Genomic DNA, 13,400 nt, shown 5'->3' on the forward strand with positions numbered 1-13,400 from the left:
TTAAGCATGCTATTGCTATTCACAAGACAACTGCAATATTTATGATAGGAAATTCTGAAACCTAATGGTCTCAATGACAGTGTTGTACAAAAAGGCATACACAAATCTATATCAACTGCAGAGACATCCAAATCTATACAAATAATATAATGCTCTTTTTTCTTAACACTTCTTGCTTCTGAAATAGCATACAAAGTGAAAAAATTAGGAAACAAGAGGCCAATTGAAGAAGTTCAACAATAATGGCTTTCTAAAAGTTTCTTCACATCATTGTATTGGGGGTAAAAAGGCAGAAATACACCCATATTAACTGCATCATTTATAACTCATTCAGTTTGTAACAAATGATCACAACATTGGTTGTTTGTCAATTCTGGATCTATCTGGAGTTGGAGGGTACTCTTGGGATGAGCTATTTTGGGTCTATACTTGTCCTTTAAGGGCAAAAGAAAAATGATATACTGCTCAACTTTTGCAGAAATAGTCACTTTTTTCTTTTCCCTCTGTTTTTCCCATTGGCGCCTTCATTTTCTCCTTCTCTCCACTGTGCATAGAATCATAAATAATCTTTCTGCTAGAAACATTGCTTTCCTGGCTCTTTGCTCTGCCCCTCACTACAGAAGTTGCATCTCTGCAGACTTGCTGGAGCCTGCACAGAGCCGCGCATTAGCACAGGCTCCCTCAGCACCTACTTCTGCCTGCAAACCAAGATCTACAAACCTCTTCTCTGCGGCAGCAATATAGGGAGAGAGTGTTTTCCTTTCTTCTGCACCCTCCTCTCTTCTCTTTTCCTCTCTTCTCTTCTCCTCTCCTCTCTTCTCCTCTCTTCTCTTCTCCCCTCGTCTCTTCTCTCTTCTCTTCTCCTCTCCTCTCCTCTCTTCCTTTCCCTTCCTTTCCCTTCCTTTCCCTTCCTTTCCCTTCCCTTCCCCTTCCCTCTCCTCCCCTCTCCTCTCTTCTCTTTTCTTTTTTCTTCTCTTCTCTTCTCTTCTCCCCTCCCTTCCCCTCCCCTCCCCTCCCCTCTCCTCTCCTCTCCTCTCCTCTCTTCTCTCTTCTCTCTTCTCTTCTCTTCTCCCCTCCCTTCCCCTCCCCTCCCCTCCCCTCTCCTCTCCTCTCCACTCTTCTCTCTTCTCTTCTCTTCTCTTCTCTTCTCTTCTCTTCTCTTCTCTTCTCTTCTCTTCTCACCTACTCTCCACTCCTCCCCTCCCCTCTCCTCCCCCTCCTCTCCCCTCTTCTCCCTTTTCCTCTCCTCCCCTACTCTCTGCTCCCCTCTCCTCCTGTCTCCTCTTCTCCTTTCCTGTCCTCTACTCTTTTCCTCTCTTCTCCTCTTCTCTTCTCTTTTCTTTTCTCCTTCTCTTCTACTTCTTTTCCCCCCTCACCATACCCTTCTCTCCTTCTCTTCTGAATCACTGGCAGAATGCTAGAACTTCTCTCGTCTTGTTTTCCTGAGGCAAAACTAAGCTTTATCATATTTTCCTTTCTGTTTTTCTAAGCAGTTTTCTATCTTAGAAAACTTATGCTTAGAAAACTATCTTAGAAATCTATGCTTAGAAAACTATCTTTCTAAGCAGTTTTCAAAAACCCTGAGAATTTCTCTAAAACATCTTCCCCTTTCACCAAAACCCGAAACAATCAACAAACAAACAAACAAACCCAACCAATCAATCAACCAACCAACCATCCCCCTCAAAAATAGCCTATTGATTAACAGTGAATGAATCATAAGGTTTATATTCCCCTTAAAGTGAATGGGGAGGGCTGTTAAAAATTAAGTAGAAGATTATTGATCAAAACATTTTTTTTGCCAAATCCCAAATTTTTGAAAAATAGTCCAAGATGTTTGCTAACCCTGGTATAAGCCTGAGTTGCCCATCCTCTATTAATTCAGGCTAAAATAATTTGTACCAGCTGACTGCTCTAGTCAGTAGACTTGGTAAGAAAAAAATCAATAACTTAATATAGAAGAAACTCTTTTAAACATATAACCGTTCAAATTGAAAACCAATTACCTTTGTGAAAGGCTTTGAAGGAAAATGTGATGATTCCATTCCTGGCCTCCCAGTTACCCAGGTCGCACCCTAAATTATGTTTGGATAACCCGTAAGCTGACCCTCCTGCCTTACTGTGCTCTTTGGCTTAACTCTTTTAGTAACATGGCAAGCAAAAAGTACTGCAGAGGGAACGGCCATGCCAAGAGTTCCTTACTAGAAACAAAAATATTACCAGTAGTTTTCACCTTGAATGATGTTAATGATTTCTATTTAATTCCTACATTACCTGGTCTCCTACTGTATCAGTCCTGTTACTTTTAAAGAAGTAAATTTGTGGGCTGGGGAGAAGTTTCACAACTTAGAGAACTTGCCACATAAAGGTCATCTTAAGCTTGGTACAGTAGTGTGCCCTTAAGATAAAATAAGAACCTTTGTAAGCTAACAAAATGGGCCTCGAGGTAGAAGGTGAGGACTAGTGCCCAAAGTAATCTCTGATGCCCATGTTGGTACACATATGGCACACATGTGCAACTGTGCATGGATGTGTACATACATGTGTACATACATATATACATACACAGAGGAGTGAATACACACAAGTCACACACATACGTTTATATGTTAAACTATGTATAAAAATTACGGTCCCTCAAGTAGTTTGATAAAGTCAGATAAAAAGAAAATGAAGAGCGAATTGTATGATGGGGAACCAGGGAAAGAGGTCATTAGACCTGTCGCATGGGGACCAGTTTCACTACAATTTTGTGCAGTTACTAGAAGGATCCGTGCTTTCCAAGTGGAACATGACTTTGAAACTTTCCAGGTCTAGTGAACCAAGATTCTTGTTAAATTCCCAGATATTTTACTCTGTAGCTTTAGCTTAGAAATGTGTACAGTCTCAGCACAATGTATTACTTTCTATTGCTTCCCAACCAAATTATCACAAAAAGTGGTGTCTTAAAATAACAGTCTTCTTGTCTTACAGTGGTACACATAAGATGTCCAAAATAGACATTGCCACACAAATATCAAGACACAAGAAAGGCAGTGTTCTTTGTAGAAACTCTGCGGTCATTTGCCTCTGCTCAGTAAATGTTGCTCACACTTCTTGACTAACGCCCTTTCCCCCAACTGCAGGGCTGAGTGCTATATCATTCTGACCTTGATTCTGGCATCCTCTCCTCTCTCTCTCTCTCTCTCTCTCTCTCTCTCTCTCTCTCACACACACACACACACACACACACACACACACTTCCCAACATACTACACTTCTGCTTCCGATGTTTCTTGTGATTAATTAGGTCCATTTAGATAATCCAGGAGAATCTATCTGGTACAAGGTCAGTTTATTATCAACCTGAACTCCATCTGCAACTTTAAGACTTTAATCCCCTTCCCCAGGTACTATGCTGTAGCCACATCTCCTAGGGATTAGTAGGCTGTCTTGTTTCATTCTCTGTTGTGACAAAATGCCCTGACCAAAAACAACTTAAGAGAAAGGGGTTGCATGGTTAACAATTTCAAGCTACTGCTCATCACTATAGGGAAGGCAGGAAGGTAGAAACCTAAAGACAACTGGGAGCATCCCTGGATTTTTGTAAGCCATGCACACAGATTTCTGCTGGGTCTTCATGCATACCATAAGTGCCTACACATCACCTATCTCCTGTCTGAATGCCTTCCTCCTCACGACTCCTACCAGCTTTGCTTCCATCATTCTGGGGGACAGTGCATCTTCAGTCCTATTCCTGGGCTTCCTTACTTCCTCTTTTGAAAGGTATTTTTTTTTAAACTCTCAGATATGTTTTTGGCTTTTCTTAAACTCGTTTAAGATACCCCATTGCCAAGAGGTGTACCTTTTGAAACTCAGCCCTCTTCAGAGGCATCCAACTGGACTGTTTCACATCTAAGTATGGCTGTAGGTGTGTATCATTTTCGCATTGCTCTTCGTTATTTTGCGGATTTAGTACGATCTCTTTAGGGAGAGACTGTGCCTGGTTTTTCACCCAGTACACGTTAGCTAAGGTTGATTAACGTTGTCCTGTCTCATCTCTTACAACTTCTTTTCATAGCTGGTTAATGCCAGCTGCCTGAGCTTCTTCATAGCACTGCCATTTCAAACCTTTCTCCTCACTGAACTAGTTCAGTCAGTCCTGGAATGTGTAAGACTTCAAATCCAAGCCATGTGCTAACTTTTCCTGCTCTCATTCTTATACCTGCACTGGGATTAGTTCTCTCCTTTGCTCCCACAGATTTCATTACAGATGAGCTCAGGTCACAGCACTAATGAAGTCTCAATAATGATCTGTCCCACCTTCCTTCCTCATGGATTGGAGAAGTGTAAGGTACATTTTGGAGTCTTGGCCTTGTGAAGGTCTGCAGCAGTATATGCCAGCAAGGGGTTCAGTGAAAAGACTTGAGGGAAAGCATTTCAATCCTTGTCCTCTAGCCCCCTCCTGTTACACCATGCTGCCTCTAATGTTGATCTGATCTACTTCAACATCCAAATAAGTACTGCCATTTTGGTGGGACAGAAACCGCTAGTTTGAAATGTTACATTTTCATAGTTTGATACCATACACAATAAGCAGAATTTTAAATGAAAATTGATTGATCTGGTAAAGTGTTCATATCCTGCCCACTATTTTCACAGTTCTGGGTCCAAAATCATTATAATAAAATTTCTATTCCAGCATTCGTCAAGACTATAAAAGAAACGTTGCCATTCATGGTCGTATTAGTGCAACAGGGCCCAATGCTGCTTTCAAAGACTATTTTCTTATACAGAGACATTTTATAGTCAGGCAATCATCTTGTTAAACATTCCCTATAAAATTTTAAAAATCATTACCTAGGAGTCTCTCACTGTGGCACTAATCACACCTCTACAATTAAGCTTATTTCAACCCTTCACAGTAATCCGTTTTCTTTAATCAAGGGTTTATTATTGGGCTGTTAATGTGAAAGTTGAAATAAGAAAAAATGTCTAGGCTCAGAAATGAATTATAATAGTAGCATTTATAGAAAACTGAAAAACTCCAATATTTTTCTATGAGATTTATGCTAGGATATGAGTTTGACTTCTTCCTTTTTATACTTGTTGAATGGATTTTCTTACATAGTAAGACTGCAAAGTTTCCTTATGGATTCAAGAATATCCTTTATCTATCTACTCCATTTGGGTTTTCCTTAATGTGAGTACAAACGCCCAATTATTTTATCAAGCTGGAGAACACAAATACAGTTGGTACGGGAATATTTTTGCTGTGTTCTGTTATATTAATAATTATAATGTAGTGCCTTCTATTTAAAAAGAAACTGTAAAAAGGGCCTTGCTAAGCAAATCAACCAATTTTCTATCACTCAAGTATTCCTCTATACAGAAAAGCTTTAAGATCAAGGGCAAGGTGTATTTTAATGTTTGTGAAAATTTAACCACACAATGTGTATTTATTACAAAACCCTATAATCTAAAGTGAATTCATATACATCACTACACTTTTGGCTTGTTGCTCTGCTAGGAATGATTATATAGGAGCTATTTTATACACCCCAACTTTCCTAAAATTATCCACCTTGGTTCAAGTCTTAGCTACTTCTCTCATAGCCAATATCTTCCAGATCACCATGCTAAATCAGTTCTTGCCTCTCCAATCAATGGTCCCCATGACAACTTGGGGGAGATATATTGTCAAATGATAATATGGCTTCTCAACCCACAGTGCTCAATGGCTTTATTCAATTTTGTTACCCAAAATGGAGAACAATGTCCTTTTGATGACAAATCTACATTTCTGTTTGACTGACTCTATATGTGTCTCCTTTTATCTTCCCCTTACCTGTATTCTCCTGAGATGATACAGGCTTAGATGTTTGACTGACAGCTGCTGTATAGGCAGTAACATCTGTAAAAAGAGACATTATTGGAAATCTATAGGATTCCAGGACAGAAATGATGTTTATTCTTTCATGTGGGATAGACAAACAATTTTTATGCTTTTCCCTGTTTATTAGCTTTTCTTGCCTTTTATATAGTAGTGATACCAAAGGCATCATTAGCCATTTTATGGTAATGAGACACTATGAAATGGACCCCTTAGTTTGAAAGACAGTATGCTAATCATGCAAAGAAGAAAAGTTGAATTAGTCTAGTCTCCGGAGGTATAAGCTCTTTGCTGAAATTAAAGTCAATGTGATTTTTAAGAATAATATCTGTTATGTAATAAAAATGAAACCCACATTTTCAGTCTCACCCTGCTATCCTATACCTTGAAATCAGAAGTATCCCCAGCAGCAACACAAAGCTCTCAACTTCTTGTGCTGTTGTCAGGAACCCCAATATTACCAAAATCCAGGGAGAGTCTCAAATGTTCTTCCCAACCCTGTGGTTGTTCTGTTGCATGTTCTAATTTCTCCCACACTAAACATGTCACATATTTTACCCCCTTTGCCATGTCAAATCTCATTTAAAGTGTGTCTTTCTCTAAAACACTTTTAATGATCCCCAGATAGGATTGGTTTGCTTGTACTTATACTCTGTTCAGAACTGATTACTTATTTGGGAGTGTCCACACTTGTGTCTATCCAGAGGCAGATATGTATTTGAATGTGAGGGCCTTTGTCCACATCACAGGGCCTAAAGAGTCCCTGGAGGTCCTCCAGTCTCACGCTCTACCCACTCCTTTGAGGCGGGGTCTCTCTCTGATCCTAAGGCTAGGTGGGAAGCCTGGTGGGAGGCTCTGGTGGTCCTCCTGTTTCTGAATTCCTCAAGGCTGGGTTATAGCCTTGTATGAGATAACCCTGTACTCTTAACTACTGCTAGTCTCCCACTTAAATATACTTTAGCATCCAACAATTTTCTAGATTCACACATACACTCCTGATAATATCAACTCATTTATATTAGTACTTAATGCCATTGTATTTTCCAAGAAAGTACGGTATCCTTTATGGGGAAAAAGCTACTATGTTTTAGTAAAGATATGGCACTGAACAAGTACCTGATAGCTTAAAGATAAAATATGGAAAATGAAAGAAAAAGGAAGGAACTGAATGAATAAAAGAGGTGAGGGGGGAGGTTTGATGAGAAGTAATCTCCAAATGTGAACATGGATTTGGCTTCTCCTTTGACACCGTAGTCTCTATTCTCATGTGTACAAGAAAAGTAGCAAGTAGTCTATGCGTCTAAAACTCAGTATGGTGCTGTCACAGTGTACCTGTTGCAGAAATGTTCAGAGAAACATCCTCCTTCAGTAGTTTGGATCGTTTCTGCTTCATTTCATTTTGCTTTAATAACATAAGAATCCATGTGCTCTGCTGATTGATTGATTGATTGATATCTATCCATGTAGCTTTGCCAAGGACTTGCAGCATTGTCTAAGTATGACTACCTGAACCAGACAGTGGGCTTCGCATCCTCATACATTGTAGTGAAGAAGAAATGTGATTCTATGGTCTCCAAGGCCTTATCGGAAATTGTGTTCTAGAATTCGCATCTACATTTTTCTAGTAAGTTTCAAAAGTTTAATTAATATTTTCAATAGAATTACAGTTCTAACATGAGATAAATATTACAGCATTTAGATCATAAAATATGGTGGCAGCACCAGAAATAAACAGTTTATACCCTCTTTGAAATATTAATGTGTTTGTGCATGGTTTGGTGAGACACATTTGCAGTATCAATAAAACTGTGGTGTTATCAGCTGTGTTTAATGAGTGCTCTAAAAATCACTTCATAATTAGTTTGTTAGCTTGTTTCTTTCAGCAACCTAATATTAAAACACTAATATGTATATGCTGGATTCCACATAAACTATTTCCTATATTACCTAACTGTTTATTCTAACAAATCCTCAAATTTCTTTTCTGCTTACATTTAGAAGATAAAGTCCCTGAAAGCTTTGATATTCATCATCAACATTTAAGGTTCAGTGCTAGGTAGAAGGAAAATATATTTTTAGCCTTTACAGAGAGTCCAATTCATGCAAATGATCTTTAGAAGGAATTGTGATTATGGCCAAAGACACAATCTGTAATAACAATAAGCATTTCAGAATTTTAAAATTATCCTTAGTGATTCCATCTGGATCATCATTATTGCTAAAAAATTGTGTAGAAGAGGAAAAAGTTCCCGTCAGCAGGCGTTTCATGAATAGGATGGAGAGGAAACAACCTGAGTTCAAGGGACTGAGGAGCCCAGCTTAGCTGGGGCCTGGCTACCTGTTGAGAAGCCATGAGAGATAAAGCTGGGGGACTCTCTGGGTGCAACCTCGTGGTCTTGAATGCTGAGCTAAAATGTTTGACCTTTGCTCTTAGATAATGAGAACCACTTGAGTTTTTGAGGTTGGAGGTGACATCACTAAACTGTTTTCAGTAAGATTGATTTGGTGCCAATGCACCGGATAGACTGGGAACAGGCAAGATGGGAGCCAATGCCCCACCCCTCTTAGGAGAGCCTGCGGGGATGAGAAAAAAGGTAATGTGAACAGAGTCAGTTGTGCCAAGGAGGGAAGGACTAGAAATCTACTCATTCTCATGGAATGACTGGTGGTACACACTAGCTCATGGCATATTTAAAAAGAAGCTCCCCCCATATGAAGGGAAGGTGTGCAGAGGCAGACCTTTACCAATGGTTGGAATATTAGGAAATTCCAGCATCTTATACAGCACCCTCAAGGCATCCCATTTCTACCCTCTGCCATGTTGTATTCTAGCTTAATTTCTCCTTGTATGTTCACTTTTTATTACATTTATTCAAGAAACTTGCTTTATAAGTTGTGGGATGTCTGGTACATATCTAATGCCAGAAATATAGCCATAGCCAGAGTGGCAGGGCCCCTGGCTTCATGAGGCTCATGTCCCACTGTTGATAGTATCTGACCAAGAGCAGGAATTAAAAAAAAAAAAAAAAAACTAATGTGTCAAAGAATGTCTGGCAGGATTTAGGAAGAGTGTAAATATGTTAGTCTGAGGGGATGACATTAAGCAGAACCCTAAAAGATTAGAAGCTATGTGTATAGGACACAGTGAGAATGAGGTCTTTGGCAGAAATGATCCTGGCTTTCAAAAAAAAGTGATTAGAAAACTATTAGGGGAGGCAGCCAGGGGCGTTGAAACATTCAAAGGCACTCTAAAATACTTAATCCTGGGGACTTTAAGGTTCAGGGTGGGAGTAAAAGTTCTGCTCAACAGAAATTTAGATATTGAGAGAGTAAACGGTATTGGGTTTATTGGGAATGGAACAGACAATTCTCATCAAAAATGTGTTCGTGAGTAGAGTCCTTTATTCCTGGATTTACTATAAGCATATGGTAGAGAGCTTGTCACGATGAGAGTCATTGGTCAAGAAGCACACACAGTCCTGAACTTGCAAAAGTCAATCCCCCCGGTATTTATTTTCTCGAGGCATTATTCCCTGGTGTTTGTTCACATATCTCAGTCTGAGGTTTTATTGAAAGAAGGATTCACCAGGAAGCTTCAAATAGGAAGCAATTAAACAAAGAGCCCATTGGCAGATGCACAGTGTTCGGGGCCTACATCCACTGCACCAAATAAGGAATGAGTATGTCTGGGGAGATGTGTTTTTCTTGGGACTTTCAGACAAGCATTTCCTGCCTTGTTTGGAGACTTAGGAAGAGTAGAATGAATGTCTACTTTGATTTTCATGGGTTCACCCATTTTGACTGTTTTCAGAAAAATAATCTTTAGAGTCCTCTTTGAACTCCAAAGAAAAAATTAAGATGATTGACTTCATTTTCTTCCCAAATTATTTTGAAGCTACGCTGAGATAAGCATGTATATTTTCTCCAAATACATCGTGGAAACGGCTCTTTGCATGTTATGAAAAGCAAGTTTGCTCTCACTTCCTCGGCCGGCTTTTCAACCTGACAGTGCTAAATGGGGAGAATTCTTTGGGATTATACTGTGTGTTTTGAGAGAGATCCTGGAACAGCTGGTTATTTTCATCCATTTTGTCACTGTGGCAAGATACTGCTGCTGTTTGCAGGAGAGAGGGAGGACCTTTCTGTGAAAAAAATCAAGGAGAAAAAAAATAAAATTCAGAAGAGAATTCAGGTTCCCATACCAAGTATAGCTATTTTACTATTCTCTTCAGAAAGCATGCATTTCAAAGCTATATTTTATATGAGAAGAATGATTCTCCCACTGAGAGAAAGCCCTGGGAAAGACAATTTTTAAATATTGAAACAGGCAGAATGTGATGCCTTTCTGATCATTCTGTTATGGAGAATCTGGACTCTTGCACATCTTTTCTTAGCCTCCAGGCCACTGGATTACACGAGGACCAAACTATGAAATGCTAATTCCTGTATTGGGAGTTCTGTGGATGCACTGTGCACACTCTGCTCCCAGACCATGAGAAACACATCCATCAGGCCTGGGTCTGACTGAACACAGGTAGATGGTTTATAGACTGTTAGCCCACACTGCTGCTTTAGATTTGCGGGATTACTCCACAAGAACAAGGCACGTTCTATTTTTGACATTTCAGCAAAGAGACCACTTGTACACTACGGCCTGAGTTGATTTACTGTAAGAAAATAAGAGTGCTGTAATTTGTAAGACATTTATTACATGAGTCCAATTTTTTTTTTAAAGAAATGCTCGGTGTCTCTGTCCATCCCATCTGGTTTTATTTTAATCTTGCTCTAGTCACATATGAAATTTTGCTTAGCTGTCTTCATTTTCTTAGTCAATCTTGATTAATGGCCTTCAAAGTAAAAATAATTGGCCTGCATCAGGGTTGTTTTATAACTCTTGTTCACAAAGAATGTGAGAGGCTGGAAAATGAGCCTAAACAGAAGGAATGCATTACGTTGGTCTTTGAGAAAGAGCAGTCCTTCGCTTGTGTTTCACTGTGTATTTTTATAACAGGCGCCTCCTTGACCGTCCACGATATTGCAGATCTGCAGAGCCAGGCCTTATGTATACTTCATCAAACCGGCCATGGCAGCTCAGCTGCCCCACACAGCACACATGTGAGGGTAGAGCCTCCCCAGGCCAGCCTGGGACGGCTGGAAAGCCTGAAAGTAAATCAGTCCAGCAAGCCCTGTCTATGAGACCCAGAAGTTAAAGCAGGGCAGGGGGCTAATTGTCACTGAAGTTTAAATGGCTTGTTTATAAAAGACTTCTCCAGTCGGTGCATTCCCCCACCCCACTTTCCTGAAAAGTGTGCTCAACTTAAAAGGAGTTAAGGGAAACGGGTTCACCCTGTGACCATGGTAGACTGGGATTCAAGCTCTGGTTCCTTTCAAGATCTCCACTTCTGGGAGAGCTTGACAGTTACAGAAATAAATTTGAGTTCAAATACACAGAGACATAGACAAAAACCACATAGACACACACACATGAGATACACAGACATACACGCACACAGAGACACAGACAAGCACACAGTAATGTGGATAAGCATGCAGATACACAGACACAAAACAGAGACATATATACAAGCACACAGAGACACAGGCCCACACAGAAAAACACACAAAGACACAGCTCCACAGAGAGAAGAACAGACAGAGTGACACAGAAAAACACAGAAAAAGAATCACAAACATAGACACACACAGAGATTCATGCATTCACACAAAAGACATACATACATACTCAAAGACACGCAGACATACAAATACACACACAAACAGACACACAGACACATAAAGACCTACAGATATAGGCATGGATATACAAAAAGAGACACACATGGGCTATTCTTTCTAAATAATATGCTATTGTGTAAATAGATATATATGGAGCTTAAATAGCAAATCATGCTCTCATATTGTTAGAAAGTTAACATAAAATATTCAACATATCAAAATTCCTAATACTAGGTTCAATTACCTAGTCATTTGAGTGAATTGTGAATGTTCTGATATCTTGTGTTTAAAACAAAAACAAAATTAAAATGCCCTTAGGTTCCAATTGACGTTAACCATACATCGATTCTCAGTAACTTATCCACACCAACAGGCTCGTGGCCCATAGCAGGCAGGCGGCTGTTTGCACTGTGCTCTGTGAGAGCCATTATTTTCTCTGTACAGAGCCCCAGGGCCGGCTGAGCCTTCAGGAGGTGAGGTAAAAGATGGAAGGGGTGGAGAGCAGCTCCCTGATGCTGGTAAAAGCTTTTTGACAGTTCTACTAAGTAACTACAGTAGAGACCTTGATTAAATAGCTATTATGCTCCAGGTGTTTTCATAAAAGGAAAAATAAGCTCTTTCTCAGCGGGAAAGGAAGGGTCCTTATGGTACCAGGTTGTGGCTCAGGGGAAAATGCTGGATTGAGAATTTCAACCCACAAGACCTGCTGCTTCCTACCAGGTCTCCTAGACCTCTTACTCTTGCTCAGGCTTCTTGGCCACTTCTTCCTAACCAGTGTCTTCTGTTCCCCCACTCTCTAATTCTCGCTTAGCTCATGAGCCCTGGAGTCTTTCTCACACTTCACTCCTGCCCTCTGACCCTGCTGGATTCCAGACTGGAAGCTGGGTATGGAGAGCATTGTGTTAGGTACAATTAACCAGACCCAGAAAGACAAGCTTGTATCTTCTCCTTCATGCTCAGTCTAGAGTCATTTAGAAGTAAAGTTGAGTAGATATTGTTTGGAAGAGGGAAAGGAAAGGTAATGGAGGAAAAGAGAGAGAAGTGAATGTGTACAAAATGCGTGGCAGTCACGCGTGGCAGTGTCACAATGAAACCCATCATTTTGTACCATTAATAGACACCAATCATGTTTTTAAAGAAATGAGACTTTTTCTGTCTGGGAAGGTGCATTCTCTTCTTCCGCGCATCTTAGGATAGTTATGCCTTCCAGATTAATGACAGAATCATGGATGAGGTCCCAGTCTCACGAGCATCCTGCCACCATCACCCCAGAACATTCACACATGACCCACAACAATTCATAATCTAGTATGAATGCTACTAATCCCTGCAAGTTTGTTTACTTAGAAATGTACTACTTTAGGGACTTGTGTCTGGTCAGTTCTTTTGAATATTTGTCCATGCACTCAGTTCATGGTAAACTATGAATAAATACTTTGAATGCATTATCTCATTTTATTTTTATAATAGAACCAGAAAATATATATTTTTTCTTCTTCTTTTTAAATTGGATATTTTAGGTATTTACATTTCAAATGTTATCCCCTTTCCAAGTTCCGGCCTCCTCTCCCATCCTCCCTCCCCCTGCTTCTATGAGAATGCTCCCTCTCCCATCCACCCACTTCCTCCTCACCACTCTGGCATTCCCTACACTAGGGAATCGAGTTGTCGCAGAACCAAGGGCTTCTTTCTATTCCTATTGATTCCAGACAATGCCATCCTCTGCTACATATGCAGCTGGAGCCATGGGTCCCTCCGTGCATACTCTTTGGTTGGTGGTTTAGTCCCTGGG

Source organism: Apodemus sylvaticus, chromosome 3 (genome assembly GCF_947179515.1).
Source record: "Apodemus sylvaticus chromosome 3, mApoSyl1.1, whole genome shotgun sequence".
NCBI classification, from domain to species: domain Eukaryota; kingdom Metazoa; phylum Chordata; class Mammalia; order Rodentia; family Muridae; genus Apodemus; species Apodemus sylvaticus.